The 12,067-nt window shown below is 44.6% G+C and overlaps 1 long non-coding RNA gene across 3 annotated transcripts in view; it reads left to right on the top strand.

Annotated features, from left to right (window-relative positions):
- The window catches only part of LOC148121958 (uncharacterized), a 102,212-nt gene that overhangs the window by 15,929 nt on the left and 74,216 nt on the right, over nt 1-12,067 (top strand). For all 3 annotated transcript variants that reach the window (XR_015738198.1, XR_015738197.1, XR_015738199.1), the window contains exon 3: nt 754-4,530. This is a non-coding gene — a long non-coding RNA (uncharacterized LOC148121958). The remainder of the gene's footprint in view (nt 1-753; nt 4,531-12,067) is intronic.

The raw sequence follows: 12,067 nt of genomic DNA, 5'->3' as shown, positions 1-12,067 counted from the left end.
TGAGATAACGAGTGTGTAACGGACAGCTCTGAAATGTTGCCTGGCTCCACACTGAGTCCACTGCAGAGGATTTAATGATCAAACACTAGAAAAAATGTTTATGTCCCCAACAGGGGACAGAGGAGTGCTTCAGTGTGTAGAACATGGATGCCTGTCCCCAGCTGCTGTCCTGGGCCTGCTGGTCAGTGTCCCTGGAGGTTCCAAGACTGCCAAAGCTCAGACCTACCAAGAGCTCTTCAAACCCATGATTTAGTAGCTCCCAGGGGTTTGTCTGTGCTGTGACCTCTGAGAGGCTTTACCGTCTGTTTGACTAGAGGTGTTTATTAAAGATGCCAAGTTTTGGGGGCTAGGGAGATGGCTCAGTGGTTAAGAGCACTAGCTGCTCTTCTAGAGGACCTGGGTTTGGTTCTAAGCACCCACATGGTGGCTTACAACCGTCTCTAGTTCAGCTCCAGGGGCTCCAACACCCTCTCTGACTTCCAAGGTCAGGTGGCACACTGATATATATATATATCAGTATATATATATACAGGCAAAACACTCATGCACATAAAAGAAAGAATAAAAAGACAAGTGTCTGGTTGGGCTGTGGCTCCATGATTTACCTAGCATGTAAGAGGTCCTGGATTCTATCTCTACCACCACAAGAAAGGCAAAATAAAAACAAAACAGAAAAATCTCATACTCCTTTACCTTTTTATTTTTAAAAAAATCTGAATTTAATTTTTATTTGTATAAATGTTTTCCCCGCAGGTATATGTATGCCTGGTGCCTAGGGAAGACAAGGCCAGAAGGTATTGGATCTGCTGGAAGTGGAGTTATATATGGTTGTGAGCCACCGTGTGGGTGGTGGGAACCAAACCCAGGACCTCTGCACAAACGGCCAGTGCTCTTCACCACCAAGCCTTCGAACCATCTCTCTAGCCCCTCTTTAACCTTTTTTAAGATACCAAAAGCCCAACTAATATATACATATGTATATGTGTATGTATACATACATACATACATACATATATATATATGGCTCATTACTGCCCTCAAGAAGAGCACTCAGTTACACAGTTGCATGTGGGGTGCATGCCTGTGATCCCAGAATTTGGGAGATGGAGACAGGTGGATCAGGAGTTTAAGATCATCCTCAGCTGCCTGGCACCCTGGGCTTGGGCTGCATGAGACCCCAAGTCAACCAAAAGAAGGACGTAGAGTCACACTGACTTGTTCGCTTTGTAGCAGGTACTTATGCAAGGCAGAGGAACTCTTCTTTCCTTCCTTCCCCAAAGGGACCGAGTTCGAGAAAACAGAGCTTCTCACACAAGCCAGGAGAGTCCAAGGTTTCTTAAAGGGAGACAACACTGGCTAGAGCTCTGTAAGTTAAATGAAGCCTGAGATTTAGGAACCAGCAGAAAGAGACGTTTCTAAGTTGTAAGAAAGAGACAGTTCTGGGAACAAAGATCATCTTCAGAGAGACTTTCTCAACCAAGGAAGTCTTGTAAGATCAGTGAGCAGTGGAGGCGGAAGCGAGCAGGTGAGACGTGTGTGCTGTATTCGACTCTATCACCCCATGTCAGGGTGAGGTAATTTTTCAGGGAAAAGGAAGCAGGTTTAATGCCACTAATTTAACAAACTCATCAGAAATGTGGTGGAGGTAGAGAGGGCCGCCCACCCTTGGAGACCAGCCGGACTAGTCTCGGACTTCAGTGCCCTCCTTTCTTTGGAGAGAAAGCCCAGACAGCATCTGTCCTTGTTAGAGATGTGAACTGAATCCGTGTTTCAACTGAGAGGCTGTCCAAAGGAGTCATGTGCAGTCCCGTGTGCTCTGCTGGGATGCTTGTACTTTCTCTGTCCACAGAGTACATGCTTCTGGTGTGTTCCCTGTACTGCATGCAGAACATTCCTGGCCCATTTACTGCATCATGAATGACTTTCCTGGGCTTGTTCAGGACTCTGATGTCTCTGATGGTCTACCTTTCCCTTTGCCAGTTGGCAGCTGCTGATTTGTGACATAACTTCTAGAACCCAGACAATATTCTCAGTACCTTGCTGGCCATTTAAAGACCCGAGTACCATGGTTTTAAGAACAGAATTTGGGGGGCTATGGCGATGGCTCAGTTGACAGATTGTTTGCTTTGCAAGCAAGCATGAGGACCTGAGTGTAGATTCCAGGTACCCATGTAAAAAGTCAGGCATGGTGAGGTGTGTCTGGAGGTGAAATCAGGAAAGCTCAGCTTGATCAGTGAACTCAGCGAGAGATCCTGTCTCAACAAAATAATGTGGAGAGTGATTGAGAAAGACACTTGAAGTTCGCCTCCAGCTTCCACATGCGCGTGCATACCTGTACACCTCCACGAATACGTACATATATAAACATGAAACCACAAACTGAACATACGCATCACAGGAAGGGTAGAGCTTTTTGGCTGCAAGAGGGCGAGATGGTCCCTGGCCCCATAAACACTATTCTGTTTCTGATACTCCATCCAATTGCACATGGGTTTCAAAGCTGGTTTCAGAAACACATTGCCTTCAGGGATGGGCTTCACGGGTGCTTTGTTGGGATGCTGACACCTTCTGGTTTCCCCCATGGGGACTGTCATACCTGTTGTGAGAGGTGCCAGATGGGCCACTGTGGTGGTACACACCTTTAATCCCAATGCCTGGGAGACGGAGGTAGTTTGACCTTTGTGACTTCAAGGAGCAGAGGCAGATTGACCTCTGTGACTTCAAGGTGTCCTAGCATTTACCTTTAATCCCAATGCCTGGGAGGCAGAGACAGACAGATCTCTGAGAGTTCAAGGTGTGGTAGCACACACCTTTAATCCTAGCACTGGGGAGGCAGAGACAGGTGGATCTCTGTGAGTTCAAGGACAGCCTGGTCTACAGAGTTATTCCAGGACAAAGATATACAGAGAACCTGTCTCAAAAAGTAAAAGTAAAAATAAAAGAAATAGAGGTTAAAATGAAGCCGCATAAAGATGGAAAATACACAGAGAATCTTGATACTGTATGCTATTATGCTCTCTTTGAATTGTTTGAATGCTGAGGAAGGAGCAACAGCTGCTAAAAGCTATTTGTTTATAAATGCTGCTGAACTAATCCAAGATAGATATTTTGAAAATACCTTGCTTCAAAATTTGGATCTAAGGTTATGATGCTTTGGAAAAGTTCTTCTTTTGTTTTCACAGAGGATGAGACCCTGTGGATTGCTTCTATCCCAATATGGTATGATAGACCCCATCCTCCTGAAAGGTTGCTGTGAACACCCTCAAAAAATTACTTCATTCAACTGTCAACTGAGATGAAGCTAGCAAACAGGTTTACTGTGAAAGACCTGATTAACAGCGCCCCTATACAGCAGGAAGAAGTTTGGAGAGAAATATCTACGTCCATATTCCCAGATATTGTTTATAAAATGTTCTTTTACATTTAAAGGGGGATATGATATAGATATGAATAATTTGCTTTGTTATGGATTTTAAGGTCAATTTTGTTATATGTATATATGTTTCTGCTCTTGATTAAGGTATTGTGATTATGTAGTTCATTTAAAATGTAATGTATGTTTAGGATATATAGGTTGTTAATGGATAATCATTGATAATCGTCAAGCTTGTAGTCATAATAGTTAGATTTTCTAGATGTGCATAGATATATTTTAGATAGGCATTCTTCATATCTTTCAAAGACTACAGAACATGGCATTTAATGTTTTAATAACTTAGGGTTTTTCATGACATTGAGACATGTCTGCTCCTGACAGCACCAATCTACTTCAAGAGGAAGATGGGCATCGAAGAGGCTCCTTATGGAGTTGGTTAGCCATTTGGGCAAGAAACTGCTCTTGCCTAGACTGTTGCATAGACTGGACACAGAGAACCCGCAGAGAGAGGACTGCTGAACTTGCATAAAGGTGAGATGATCTTTCGGGGTTCCTGATTCATGAAAGAGTCTGCGAGACATTCTGCAGGACACAGCAGATAGTGACTGAACTGCCTTTGAAATTTCCTGCTTCATGGAAAAATCTGCTGGATACTATGGGCCTAATGGCTGAAGATGGATACCCCAACAGTACAGAGGAACTTTGGGTGACTGTCCAGGCAGCAAGATGTCTCTGTCATTTCTAGAGTTTTGGAAGTTGCTTACTTCTTGTTTACTTAGGTAATATTATATCCTTCTGGAGTCTTTGATGGAGTTGAAGAATGGTTAGTTATAGTTTTTCATTATTATGATAAAGATAAAATAGGTATAAATATTTTAACTGTAATTCTTACTCGATAACTGTTTTGTTGTATGTAATTTTACTATGTTAAAGTGAAAGCCTTTCTTTTTTGTTTAAATAGAAAAAGGGGAAATGATGTAGGTGGGCCTGCTGTCTATGTGTTATTTTCATTGGTTAATAAAGAGACTGCCTTGGCCCTTTGATAGGACAGAAAATTAGGTAGGCGGAGTAAACAGAACAGAATGCTGGGAAGAGGGCAATGAGGCAGATGCCATGGAGCCAGCCACCAGGTCAGACATGCTGAATCTTTCCCGGTAAGCCACCACCTCATGATGCTACACAGATTATTAGAAATGGGTTAATCAAGATGTGAGAGTTAGCCAGTAACTAACTCTCTAGAGATAATGGGCCAGGCAGTGTTTAAATGAATACAATTTGTGTGTTGTTATTTCTGGGACTAAGCTAGCCGTGCGTGAGCCAGGCGGAATGAAAAGCAGCCTGCTGCTCCCACTACAGGCCACAGCTTCCAGGGCATCAGAAGCAAAGTACTGCAGGAGGGCCTGAGATGGTTAGAACATCTGTGGCTATTTCAGTAGGAAAACTATAGCAGTGTGTGGGGTTGAACTCTATGGCACTGAACAGGTCAGCAAGGCTAAGTGGATTTTCTTTTGTAGCTGCAAAGTTCCGGCTTAGGCAAAGCAATATGAGGGTAACTGAATAGGTGGTGTGGTCACGGAAGCAGACACTAACAGAAAGGAAGGGACTGAGAATGACTGTGGAGATTTTGTTTTCAATGATAGCAAAGTCTTGGGATGTGGTGGTGGGGACTCCATAGTGACATGTGTGCACCACGGTGACTGCCTTTCATGACACTCAAGTGCACACTTAACAGATGCTTTAACCTCATGAAAAATCTTAATTCACACATTTTACCTTAACATTAGAAAAACGTTTTTTAAAAACTATGAAAAGAAGTCAGGCAGTGGTGGCACACACCTTTATTCCCAGCACTTGGGAGGCAGAGGCAGGCGGATCTTTGTGAGTTTGAGGCCAGCCTGATCTACAAGAGCTAGTTCCAGGACAGGCTCCAAAGCTACAGAGAAACCCTGTCTCGAAAAGCCAAAAACAAACAAACAAACCATGAAAAGATATAAATCTTTAGTATGTATCTGGTTTGTCACCGCTGAAAGACATATTAAAGATTCATTGGCCTTATTGTCACTGGGTGGCCCTTTAAGAGGTGATAGGGCCTCTGAGTGCACACTAGGATCCATTCACCTGTGTCATTAATGGATGGGTGGTGGATTACCTCAGGGCAATCTGCTAGCACAGGCACAGCCCCTGTGCCTAGAGGCTTCCCTGCTTCTTTTCTAGATGATCTGCCAGCCTCTGGAATCTCTTAGCATGAAGGCTCTCATCAGATTGGTGTCTCAGCCTTGGCCCAGACTCCTGAGCCAAAATAATCCCCGTTTCTGGACTACTTTCCCAGTTTGTGGTGTTGCATTGTTAACAGTGAAAAAATGTATTAGGAAATAGCTCAAAAGCCAGTTGGAAAACAGACAACTAAAGGTTAAATGCAATATGATCCTAAAGATCAACTCCGGAGAAGGGGAGGGGAGGAAGAAAGAACAGGAACAACAAGTGCCAGCAGCTGAGCTGTTGTTAGCTCCAGCCAGTGGGGTACCTGAGCCTCCCGGGAGGAGGGGGATAAAGGTGCAGGAGCCAATGATAGTCCAGTCACAGGAGACATATTGGGTTAATTTATTTGTGTGTGTGTGGTGCTGGGGGTAAACCAGAGCCTTGAGTGTACTTCATAGGATCTTTAGCACTGATCTGTCTCCCCAACCAGGAGAGACACAAAGTATAAAGACAGACTGCAGGGGAAGCCAGAGCTGAAGGAGTCCTGGAAGGCTGAGGAGGTGCCATTAATATAAGCATGTAGAGGCCACGGGGGATGGGGGTGATATTTCAGAACAATGAAAATCCGTTTATCGGAGAGATAACCTAACTGCCCAGGGACCTTGCAAAGAGCTTAGATATTGAGAAAGAGTTGGCATGCACAGGTGGACACGTCCCCAAGTATAACATACTCAGCTTGTCGCTCCAAGCCTGTGCTAGTGTGGAAAGCCAGGCCCACTGCCCACCAGCTATAGGCACTCTGTGTTGATTTGCCCAGAAATCGGGAGAAAAGCCTTTTCCCATGCAGGTCTCCTCTGTCCTAATCTTGGTGTCAGCATTGTGGGCGTGCCAGGGAGACCGGTCTGTGAGTCAGAGTACTGACAGGACCACTCAGCTGTGACCTGAAAGTCATCAACTTCATTGAACTCTAGTTTCTGTAAACATCAGGAGGCGGTTACAAAACGCACATGAAAAGTATTCTGCTGGTGTCTCAGAACGTCTCTAACTCGGAGTCAGATCCTCCTCTTAATTCTTTTTGGTTTTAGAAAGTTTAAAGATTTTTGCATAAGCTCCTGAAAGAAAAAGATAAATTATTGCTGAATACAACATTGAAGAACTCCCATCTAATGGAAATAAATGGAGGAAATGTAAGGGGCAAGGCTAGAAATATTTGTGTGTGTTTGTACATGTTTATATGGGGATGTACATGCAGGTTCACATGCATGCATGTTTGTGTGCGCGCGCATGTGTATGAAGGTCAGAGCAGTTTTTTTTCCTTTATCATTAAACAATAATATTTTATCATTAACCTTTATCATTAACCACTGCTTAACCAGTGGCTAAGCAGACTGATAATGAATTTCAGGGACCAACCTCTTTCTGCCTCCCCAGCACTGAGATTACAGAGGCAGGGCTGCGTCTGGTTTTGACATTGGTGGTAAAGAATCTGAACTTGGGCCCTCGCCTGCACAGGAGGCACTTTACCAATGGAGTCATCTCCCTGGCTCTTTGAAAGCACTTTTATACTTTTGAGTTTTTAGTGGGAAACACCACATTCTTGGCTTTGTGTTTAACATCTGTAGTAGCTTGATTCCCCTGAGCCTCCTCTCCTCTGGTATGGGAAGTCCTTCTGTATATGTGTTGCTTTTAATGGTTAATGAATAAAGAAACTGCTTTGGCCTGTGATAGGGCAGAATAGAGCTAGGCGGGGAAAACTAAACTGAATGCTGAGCGGAGTCAGGGAGAAGCCATGTAGCCCTGGCTGGAACCTTGCCAGTAAGCCACAGCCCCTTGGCAATACACAGATTAATAGAAATGGGTTAGCCAAAGATGTAAGAGCTAGGTAGCAATATGCTTAAGTGATTGGCCAAGCAGTGATTTAAATAATACAATTTCTGTGGATTATTTCAAGTCAGGGTGGTTGGAAATGAATGAGCAACCTCTCCCAACTACACTCCTTCATCCTTTCCTCCCTTGTCTACTCAAAGTTGGACCCATATGGACAAGATACAGGCCCAAAGAATGCCAGCTCCCATGTAATGGCATGTGACATTGGACATGTAACATGCCCAGTGCCTTAATGTTTTACTTGGTTCCCAGAAAATGGCTGTTCTCTATCTATCCCCAGGGGTCCCAGGGCTCATTAAGGTAGTATGTGATAGCAGCATTTTTTGTCATAACCAGATCCTGAAAACAACCTAGATGCCCTTTGACTGAAGAATGGATAAAGAAAATGTTGCATTTACACAATGGAGTACTACACAGCAGTAAGAAAAATAGCACATTGAAATTTGCAGGCAAATGGATATCTATTTGAGTGAGGTAACCCAGAACCAGAAAGACAAATATCATATGTACCCACTCATAAGTGGCTTTTAGACATAAAACAAAGAAAAACCAGCCTACAATTCACAATTGCAGAGAACCTAGACAACAAAGAGAACCCTATGAGAGACATACATAGATCTAATCTACATGGGAAGTAGAAAAAGACAAGATCTCCCGAGTAAATTGGGAGCATTGGGATCATGGAAGAGGGTAGAAAGGGAGGGGAGGGGAGCAAAGAAAAATATATAGCTCACTATAAACAATTTTAAAAATTAAAAGATAATTGAACTCAGGGCTGGAAAAAAAAAGTAACATGTGAAGCCAGTCTATAGGAGTCCCTGCGCCTACCCCACTGCCGGTACTCACAATCCTATCTACTAGCCCTGGAGATAAAAACTGACCGGCTAGCACTGTGCATCAGGAACACTGATCTACCTCACATGGAGGCCATGTGGGAAGCTGCTTTTTGCTGCACCTGCAGGTTTTGTCTTCCATGTCTTCCTGTTCTGATTGCATGATCCAGTGCTGTGTCAGGGACATTTGGGTGGTTGAGTTACTGATTTGTGTTTCCGTGTCCCTTCTAAAATGGGAACGGGATGTGGCTGCCACCATTGTCCTTTGGCATGGTCCTGGAGCATAGGTAGAGGAATCTCTAGCTCTAGGTTAAAGATCCTGTGGTCTGACCTTAGCCAACTAGGATGTCATAGTGGAGAGATGTAATGCTGCGAGCCAGAATGACCCCGGATGCTTCAGTCCTCTATTTGGTTTCAGCGTGACTCAATGTCCTCATAGACATCAAGGAAAACACACTGTGGAGCTGAGCAGGCCTCTGGCCTCCACCAACCCTAAAGCTAAGAGTGTTTATCTGTGTCTCAAGACAATTCTTCATATTTTGTGGTCCAGAGAAACAGAAGAGATAGAGAAGCCCATAAGCAAGAGAAGGTTGGAACAGAGGGCAGGCTTTTCTGCCTCGACTCTTGTGCACCCTCCAGCTGCTCCTGCCCTTATCATTGTTAATGCATTGCTTACTGTTTTCCCTCGTTCTGTGACTATAAAGGTTTGTGTCTCTTCCATGATGGAACTTGTCACTCACGGTAACCTGAGCCCATTATCCCGGGCCATGGTCACTCAGAGTTCACTCAAAAATAGTTCTTTCCTTATTTTCGTTAAGGCAGAATCATTAAACAATAGTCGGGTGGTGGTAGTACACACCTTTAAAATCCCAGCACATGGGAGGCAGAGGCAGGGTGGATCTCTGTGAGTTCTACAGTGAGAAACCCTGTTTCAAAAAAACAGAAAAGCAAACAAACAAAAATACTTTTTTATGTGTGTTCTGGCTAGGTTTGGGGGGTTTTGTTTTGTTTTTTCTTTTTCTTTTTGTTTTCTTATTGGTCAACTTGATACAGTCTAGAATCATCTAAGTGGAAACCTCAATTGAGAAAATGCTTCTATAAGATCAGCCTGTGACTGTGAGCAAGCCTCTAGGACATTTTCTTAATTAGTGATTGATGTGAAAGTGCCCAGCTCACTGTGGGAAGTGCTACCCCTGGGCTAGAGGTCCTGGGTGCTTTAAGAAAGCAGGCTGTGCAATCCATGGGGAGCAAGCCAAGTAAGCAGCACTCTTCCAGGACCTTAGCTTTAGCTTTGAATTCCTGCCCTGATGGACTAAGAGCTGTAAGCCGAAATAAACCCTTTCCTACCCAAGTTGCTTTGGGTCATGGTGTTTTATCACAGCAGTAGAAATCTAAGGCAATGTGTACGTATATGTATGCTGGAGTGTATGTATGTATACCACATGTGTGCAATGCCCATGGAGGCAGAAAACAACATTTGCTCCCTTGGAATTAGAGTTACAGATGGTTATAAGTCATATAATATGGGTTATATAATGCTGGGTTATCAGGGAGTGGATATTCTTTGTCCAAAGGGAGACCCAAGATACAGGAAGTCAGCATGTAGAGACAGTCTGTGGCGACCTTGGAGTCCTCTGGAAGAGCATCCTATACTCTTATCCACTGAACCACCTTCCCAGCACACTAAGTCATTATTTTCATGTCAGTACAGACATCCACTTTCTCCTCTCCAATTTCTGTTTCAAGACAAGGTGCCAAGTCTGCAAGTGGAACCCCTGTGAGTCAGTGCTGCACACACTGTTTGCCTTGCACTACATTCATGTGTATAACGTGAGGTTGTAAATCCCACAGTGCTTGTGGAGGTCAAAGGACAGTCTGTCTTCTTTGAAACAAGGTCTCGTTGTTTTAATGCTGTGCCTGCCAGACTAGCTGGTCTGTGTGTTTCTGGGTTTCTCTTGTCTCTCCCTCCCTTCTCCCTGTAAGACCACTGAGATTATAGCTGATTATACTCTAAATCTAGTTTTTATGTGGGTTCTGAGGATTCTCAGGCCCTCACACTTGCACGCTAAGTCGTTTATCCACTAAGGTATTTTCCCAGCTCCGTGTTCATTCATTTAAAGTCATTTTTCTGGAAACGAGGCTCCTGAGAGCTGTGTTGTTGTCGAAGGCTGATCTCAACTGACCGACTGTCCTCTGTGAAGTAATGGCTGTCCCTCTGGTGACTCCCAGTTCTTTCCCTCCATGCCTATACTCTTCCCTCCTTCCTGCTTCCTTCCTTCACTGTTTCCCTCCCTTCCACTGGCTCACAAGCCTTTACAGCCTAGTACCCCCACCACCACCGCTGGACTAAATCCTTCGAAAGCAGCTATGACTAATTTTCATTGCCAGCTCGACTCAGTTTGCTATCACCCAGGAGACGCACCTCTGAGTGTACCTGTGAGGCTGTTGCTAGAGGCATGTAACTGAGGAGGGAAGACCTACCCTGAATGTGAGTGACTCTATGTGGGGGGAGAGGGGGCTGGAGACCCAGACAGATTGAAAGAGGGAAAGAAGAAAGGATTTGAGCAACAGCACTCACATCTACTCCCTGGGGCAACATTCTCGGCACAATGGGCTGCCTTTTCCTGAACTCCAAGCCAATACAAACCCTCCCTCCCTCCCATAAGCTGCTTTTTGTCAGGCATCTGGGCACAAGTATAAGGAAAACATCCAATACAGCAGGGATCATGCCCGGGGTCATCTTTGTGATTCTCTTGACAGTAGGCATAAAGGGGCACTCTGACATTGTCAGGGAAGCTTGGAGTGACATGGCTCCAAGTCATGGCTAGGTGGGACCAACTGGACCATCAAAACAGGGTCAATGTCCCTCCTGGGCTTCTCCCACAGACCTCCAGGCCCAGGTCCACAGGCATGTGATATCTTTGTTGATTCTTTGCCACCAGCCTTCTTGGCAGAAACATCTGTGATTTGGGGTGGTGCCTGGTAGGCAGGGGCAGTGCGTGTGCTCTGGGGTGACATTTGCTGGCACTGCCTGGCAGGGTTACAGCACAGGGGCTGATGGCCTTTCAGTGACACTAATGCTCTTCTTAACCCCAACTGAGGAGTTAAGTTTTGTTTCTGAACCCTTAGATTGTTTGTACAGAACCAGCTTCTCTGGTTTGGGGTTCCCTCTTTGGGAGGGGAACAAAATGATTTTCTCAAATTTTCTGGTATGTATTTTCTTTTCCATCTACAGTCCACACAGGGCACCCCTCACGACTGAATATATTAATTTGTTTGAAGAAATATCCAAGGCCAGGGTCTATCATTCAAATTGAATGCAAACCTCAGCTACGTAACCTAGTTTGAGACCAGCCTGAGCTACTGAGACCCTGTCTCAAAAACATAAAAACAACAAAAAGGAAAAATAAACAAAAATTCGGATGTTTTAAAAACAACATAGCTATTCATTAGTTGTGTGTGTGTGCACACGTGCGCGCCTGCATGAGTTCATATGCACCACATGTGTACAAGGAGTCCATGGAGACAGGAAGAGGGTGTCAGATCCCCTGGGACTGGAATTACAGGTAGTTATAAGCCATTTGATGTGGGTACTGGGCACCAAGCGCTGGTGCCATGCAAGAACAGCAAGTCCTCTTAGCTGCTGAGCCATCTCTCCAGCCCAATAGATGTGTGAGGTTTTTGTTTTTGAGACAGTCTTAGTATGTAACCCTGACTGGCCTGGAACCTACTACCAGGCTGATATTGAACTCACAGAGATCCACCTGCCTCT

This window comes from Myodes glareolus, chromosome 6 (genome assembly GCF_982192425.1).
Source record: "Myodes glareolus chromosome 6, mMyoGla1.1, whole genome shotgun sequence".
NCBI lineage: Eukaryota > Metazoa > Chordata > Mammalia > Rodentia > Cricetidae > Myodes > Myodes glareolus.
The sequence above is the reverse complement of the archived record's forward strand: the minus strand, read 5'-3'. Positions and strand labels throughout refer to the sequence as shown.